Genomic DNA, 7,360 nt, shown 5'->3' on the forward strand with positions numbered 1-7,360 from the left:
CGACGCTCAGCTCCTGGAAGAGAGGGAAGAAGGAATCACCAGGTGCAAGGGACAGCATGGCTGCTGGGTGGCCCAACACCCAAGCTGGCATCACAAAACCTTCACTGAGGGGGATGGAAACCATCCTCTACCTTGGTAACCATTCAGGAGGCATGAGTTGCCTCCCATGGTAGTCCCACATTGGGACCCCACCCCAGGCTTCCATGAGCACACAGAGGGCAACGACCGCACAGAATAAAGGGCTTTCCATAGACCACATGGGCATCCAGCACCACCTAAGAACAACTGTGCTGCTGAGTTGGATTTGCTACTGTCCTGCTATTTGGTTCATCCCCAAAAGCTGTGGGCCTGCTGTCCATCATCATATCCCAAACTTCTGACTTGTCCTTAAGTCCTTCACATCCATCTTAAATACAACCCCTCCAGGACAGACTTCATCCAACTATTTGTGAACTCCCTTACAGCAAAGTATTTTATAAGGAACAAAAGCACCAAAAGTAGGGGAAGGCAGGTGATGGCCAGCAGATGAAGCCCAGCAAGCCTCTAAGAAACCTTTCTGAGTTACCTGTACTTTTCCACAGGCTGACTTCCTGCTCTGGGGCAAAATCTACTCAGCAGATTCATCCACAGGAATGAATCTGGTCTACTGAGCACACCTGGAAAGAGCAGTTTAAGCAGATTAAATTTGAAAAGGAGAAAAAAAAAATCCAGGTTGGGCTTTAGCTTATTAAATACTGTGTGGGAGATTTTATTACCTAAATCAAAGTCATCAGTGCACCTTAGGCCATCATTTGGTTACCATACCAGGAAAGGTTGTGGCTACACACACATCACCGAACGTAAGCGCGACAAACCAACCGCCTCCTCCTGTTTTACCAGATGGAGGAGGCTCTGCCCCTGCGCTCGCCCCGTTGGGAAAGATCCGTAATCAGGGAATCTCACAGCCTGAGCCAACCTGACAAGTTCAAAGTGCAATTACAAGCACAGAGGTAACAATGGTAAAACTAGTTACCAGCTGGGAAATCAGTTGTATTGTGTGAATTAGCTGGGGAACGTACAGCACTGGCAGATAATGAGTTACACAACAGATCTCACTCATTCATCTACACAAGAACAGCATCACCTGAACACCTCGGTGTTTGTTTTGCACAGTGATTTCTTAAGATTTATTGCTAAAAGTCTCTTTAATCCATTCTGCTGGTGGGTTGTCTCCAAGAAATGTGTAGAGTGTTTTGCAAGGCACTACAGGGTACTGCATGCTAAAAGGCATTTTAATACAAATATATATAAACAGACTAAATTGTAAAAAAGGAAAAAGTTCATCCTCTTATTCCTCTTAAGAGACCAGTGTTGTGCATTAATTTCTTCATTGAAGTGTAACACATTTCTGAACTATATTCTTATGGCAAAATACTGGAGCCGAAAGAGAAATTACCTGAATTTTTAAATTCCAGGCAGAGTGCACAAACCCACTTTGAATTCATTAACCCATAAAAACCATCCTTGCAGTCACAAACAAACAGACTGGAACTTCCCTCCAGCATTCCTGTAGTGTTACTTTCAGGACCACATTTTAAAAGATGGTTACTGTTTGATAAAGCAATAATTAACTAGGTAAAGCAAGCAACGCTAACCCAAGGCCATCCTGTGTTGACCCCCAAGTAACAGCTCTCTCCACATACTACAAAAATACAGTAGTTTCATTCATTTGTGAGACTGATAACTTGGCTTTTAATACCACACTTGTAATATTCTGGCAGAGGAAGCAGGGTTTACTGCTGTTTCTTTGAACTGACAAGCAATACAGGTATGGTTAACACTGCTAAAGTAGATAGTGAGTATGTGGTGAATCACTGCAGGTTTTTCATCATATCCACTAAGGAATGAGGGTGTGTGTATGGAGACAAACATGCAAAGCACACTTGGATGCTCATGACTTGGAAAATATTAGCAAGTGGAGAAAATCAACAGGCCTAGCAATAAAAAGCAGTAATACATAAAATTCTTCCTCCAGGCTTTTTTTTTGTTGTTGTTTGCTTTTATTCTGTAGGAATTTTTAGATTGCTACAGGAAGCAGCAAAGAATAATAAAAAGTCTTAGATATGTATTTTAGTCCCGTACGTAAAGAGCTTGCACAATCAGTAAGACTGTCCACATCAAAGCATCAATTCCCCAAAGAACTGATTTCTGTTTCTCGTGAAACTGCTACGGGATAACTCTCACATGCCCAAACACACCCATTTCAGAAGAAGGATTTCCCCATGTGGATTTCTTCTCGTCATTTTCTGGGAAATCATTACCAAGTGTAGATGAACAGTGAACATAGCCTCTCTTTTCTGAATCTTAAAAAGATAGTGTTAAAAATTAAGTTTCATGGGTGAGCTTCTATTGCTTTACAAAGAAAAAACTGTTCTGTAACGTCACAGGAAAATTATGACTTATGGTATCTTTATAAGGAAAGCTGTAAAAAGCAAATGAGTTCCTACACTGCTCCATTCCCATATTGTGACCTGTAACTGGATAATTTCTGCCCAAAAGGGCCTATAGTCACGGTATCACATAGTGCTGACTAAAATAAATGAGAATGTGAAGGACAGTCACAGAATCACAGAATGCTGGGGATTGGAAGGGACTTCGAAAGATCATCCAGTCCAATCCCCCTGCCAGAGCAAGAACCTAAATGAGATCACATAGAAAGGCGTCCAGGTGGGTCTTGAATGTCTCCAGAGAAGGAGACTCCACAACTTCCCTGGGCAGCCTGATCCAGTCCTCTGGTACCCTCACTGTAAAGAGGTTTCTTCTGAAGTTTAAGCGGAACCTCCTGTGTTCCAGCTCACACCCATTGCCCCTTGTCCTACCATTGGGCATCACTGAGAAGAGCCTGGCTCCATCCTCCTGACATTCGCCCTTAACATATTTATAAACATTAATGAGGTCTCCCCTCAGTCTCCTCTTCTCCAAGCTAAAGAGCCCCAGCTCCCTCAGCCTTTCCTCATAAGGGAGATGCTCCACTCCCTTAATCATCTTGGTGGCTCTGTGCTGGAGTCTCAAGTAGTTCCCTGTCCTTCCTGAACTGTGGGGCCCAGAACTGGACACAATATTCCAGATGTGGCCTCACTTGCTGACAGTCCTTTTGATACTTTACACAACCTGTTCTGCTTGGATTTAATAAAAATAGGGGAAAAAAGCAGATCTTGTTTGCTAGGACTGGATTATTTGATGGCAGACTGCTTATGGTCGTGCTCCCTACATACTGAGACAGCTAAAGCAGAAATTACCCCATCACTGCTGAATTACTGAAACATGTTTAGGGAAGAGAGAGAGAAAGAAAGTTTAAGAACAGCATTACACCTATTTACACTTTAAAAAAAAAAAACAACGAAGTAACTGGCCCCGTAGATTATGTAATTCCTGTAATACGCAAATTATTTTCCCAAAGAAGAGCCCAACAGCTCAGAGGTGATCTGCATCTGATGTCTCCTTTACAGGCAGAGGATCCAAGCATCAAAAGGCCCTCTCTCTATATTTCTAAATGAAATGAATGGCTGACACAGCAAAAAAAGGACTTATGCTGTGTTGAAAATCTATTCAGGAGCAATCAGTTGGGGCTCTCAAACACACATGCTTGGTAGAGCCCCAACACTTGGGACTCAGGGTTTCCAGTGGCTCTGCTGGTTCCTCCCCAAACACCCACCCTTCCCAAACACCGCCTGGCACAGAGGAAACCACTCCTCAAACTTGTTCTTCCCCCCCCCCCCCCCCAACCCACAAACTTCCCCCCCCCCGCCCCGAACACAAGCCCATTTTATTTTTCTGAGAAGTCTTACATGTTTTGTTGCTTTGCCAGCTGATCACTTTGACACGTTAAACGAGTTCTCACCATCTGGTTGTAATTGCCATCATGAAGCTTTCAACAAATTCAAAAAACAGCAGGAAGATCAGGGCACTAATGGTCTAGGAGATGAACTGCTGATTATTTGGGATTATTTGATACAGCTGGAACCTTCTGATAGCCAAGACGCCCAAACACAGTCAATCCCACAGCTACAGCAACCAAACAAACCTCTAGAGTCTTTCAGAGTTTTGGCTGTTGCCCACTATAAAACCTCCTCATGATTTCCTATCAAATGATGTCAAGGAAAACACTGCTTCTGCTCCTCATCTCCCAAATTTCAGGGTGTACAACTGCGTGCTGCCGTTATCTTTTGCTTTTAATACACAGCCTATACTTATATACCATGATATTCTCATTACAGGACATCCTTTTCCTGCTTCTATTGCATCTCCCAAGAGAAACTGGCTCAAAAGACCTTTTCGGAAGTTTGTCCCATGGTCTGAACTGTGTTTCCTAATTCCTTAGGGAAGGGAGGCTGGACACACTCCGCTCAGACAAGGCATTTCCCACAGTCACATCCTACAAAGCCGCATTCAGAGAAGCAACTTCTTCCCTTGGTTGACCTCAAGGGAAACTCCAGCAGGTCCACACCAAGGCTGGAGAAAAGCAGCAGCATTCAACCTTGCTATAGCACTCGGTGAGACAAATCAATGGACACACGTGGGCAACATAAACAGAAGAATAAAAAAAAATTATTTGCCTAAAATCTGCTTTGCTTTGGACAAGTGTAAATTCAACCTGGATCCACGAATTCCTGCATCACACTACATTTTTACCAGCAGAGCAGAGAGCAGATTACAGCTCATCACATTTTATGACACACACACATAACGTTTCTCCAAAAGTAAATAATGGGTTTTGTTTAGAAGACAGGATCTGACTTGGCACACTGGATGATGAAAAGCCAAGAATTTTAAAACAATAGAAAGTAAAACATATCCATATTTCACACAATTGTACACACTGCAGAGCAAGCAATAACATTAGGATGTTAACTGGAGTCCTCTTAATCCTGATTACCAAGAGGTAGGAGACACAAATTCTTTCATATACAGTAAATTAACTTTTGAAACAAACTCTTTTGACAGTGTCGCCTTGAACTTACAGACAGGAACTTTCCCATATCGGTGGAAAAGGGAAGCAAGGAAGCACACAACCAAGAGCACTTCCCTGCTCACTCTAGTCCTGGACAGACACAAATTTTCTCTCTAGAACGTGGAGATCTGCACAGAACTGAAAAGAGTTTGGAGTTTGCTTTTTACTTCCACCAGCAATCGCAAAGCAGCAAAACAGAGCTACCAACACAACATCTCAACGCAAAGGAAAATGCCACCTAACCACAGTCCCTCCTTTAACAGAATGGGCCTTTTTTTCATTGGAAAATTGGAGCTGGCTTGTGAGCAGGACAGGATAAAGGCTTCCTGGGAAGACAACATGTCACCCTCCAGAACAGCATACAACCCTGAGAAGAGGAAGAGCAGCTGGAAGCAAGAATCATGTGATAACTTCAGTGGGAAGGGCCCCTTCTGGATGTCGTCTGGTCCATCATCCTGCTCAAAGCAAGGCCATGACATCAAGGTTATGACATTATCAGAATTATCCTAGTCAACTGTGGCCTCTGTCTCAATTCCCATGTGTAAAACTGAGCTAAATAGGCTCATCAAGCTCCACTGCCACAGGAATTAAGTCAAAATCATCATCATTTGCAAGGCACTCCAACTCTAGCCATGCAGCCTGCACAGTTCACTTATTTCATCTGACCTTCCCCACATATGAAATTGGTTTTCTTCTTCACTTCCACACAGTTTAAAAAAAAAAAAAAAATCTATAAAATAAAGAACTTTTACAGTACTTAGAAAAAAGATAAAGAAGGGAACATGTACATGTTGAAACCAAATATCAGCATATAACATGCTCTGACACATGAATACAAGCTTTCTCCTCCATATAAAGGATCATCTTAGTACAAAGTGCAGATCTATATTCCTGTCTGCCAAGGACAGATCTATATTCCTGCTACAGCCAAGACCAAGGTCCCTCCATGCCAGGTGCCATGGAGGCACTTGCCATCGTGTTCACAGGTAAAACAGATAAATGCTGGGAGGGGCCACAAAGGGCCAGAAAATGAAGCGACCAGCCCAAGGCTTTGCAGTGGCTGCCAGCACAGGCTGTAATCTGGCTGGTATCACCTCTCCACCCACAGAACAGCGACGTCCCCGCTTTCTTCAAAAGCTGGCTGCCTCCATCCACCGCCACACGGCTGCCCGGCTCTGCCAAACACCAGTCGGGCAACCACGGCATTCAGTCACTTTATTATTTGAATCAACATGTCACTGGAGCTGCACAGCACTTAATTATATAAATTAGAAGATCTGTGTAATGGTCCTAAACCAGTAATGAAAGAGAAGGTCTAATGATGCAACAAAAATCTGCAACCCAGCGTTCAGATTATGGGTGGCTTACACAACAATTCAAACAATTAAGCATTTAGGCAGCAAGCTGCAGACTCACACAGTGCCGATCACATTTTCCCAAAGGCATCATCTGACTCCAAACATGTGAGATCCACTCAAGCACACTCTGCCCCCCTTTGCCCCACAAGCTCAAGGGTGAAGGTGAGGAGCTCAGTGTTTGAGCAGTAGTATCATCCACAGCAGAGCAGAAGAGATGCTCCAAAGCAAAGTCAGCCCTTTTCCCAAATCTCTCTCCCAATTTCACATTCAAACTCAGATATGTCTAAAGTCTGTCCTAGCAACCCCCTGTATCTTACAAGAAGCGCTCACTCCTCTTAGCTTTAACATCCCATTGTGCAGAGATGACACAACTCCAGTGAAACCTGTTCAGTGTAAGACTGGGATGACTTTTGCACCACTCCATGTGATTTAACACCCTGCTCTAGACTCATTTAAGAAAGCACTACCAGTACAGGGTCAACAGAGAGAGATCACCCATCAACTCTGACAACAAATAAGGCAATTTAGGTATTTGATGAGCACTCAGCATGAACAGTTTATATGGAAGAGAACGCTCCTATCCTAAGATTTCTGAGTGTGGGTTTTTTACTGAATAGGCTCAAACACTTCCAGATACTATTGATTTCTATTCATAGCATTGATACAGCATAAGGGAGAAACCATTTGGTTTGAAATATTCTTTTATGCTCAATTGACTTTTCATGTCAATAAACCTGGTACCAAATTGCAGCCTAATTTTACCTTCTTTTTGTAAAGTGCTCAGATGAAAAGCACGATATCAGCATCAGGGCTGAGAAGTATTATTTGCATTTTGAAAAGCAGTTAAGTGTCATGGTCAATCCACATGTTCAATATGGAAGGGCTCAAAAGAAAATTGACAGTATCAGAACTGCAATGGTAAGGAAGTGTGATAGTATCAGTGTGGAAGCTGCTTACCAGTGTTTACATGTGCTTGTTCAAACAAAAACCTCAAGAAGAGATGCTATGCCTT

The sequence above is a fragment of the Antrostomus carolinensis genome, unplaced genomic scaffold, assembly GCF_000700745.2.
Source record: "Antrostomus carolinensis isolate BGI_N321 unplaced genomic scaffold, ASM70074v2 scaffold2707, whole genome shotgun sequence".
Classification (NCBI taxonomy): Eukaryota; Metazoa; Chordata; class Aves; order Caprimulgiformes; family Caprimulgidae; genus Antrostomus; species Antrostomus carolinensis.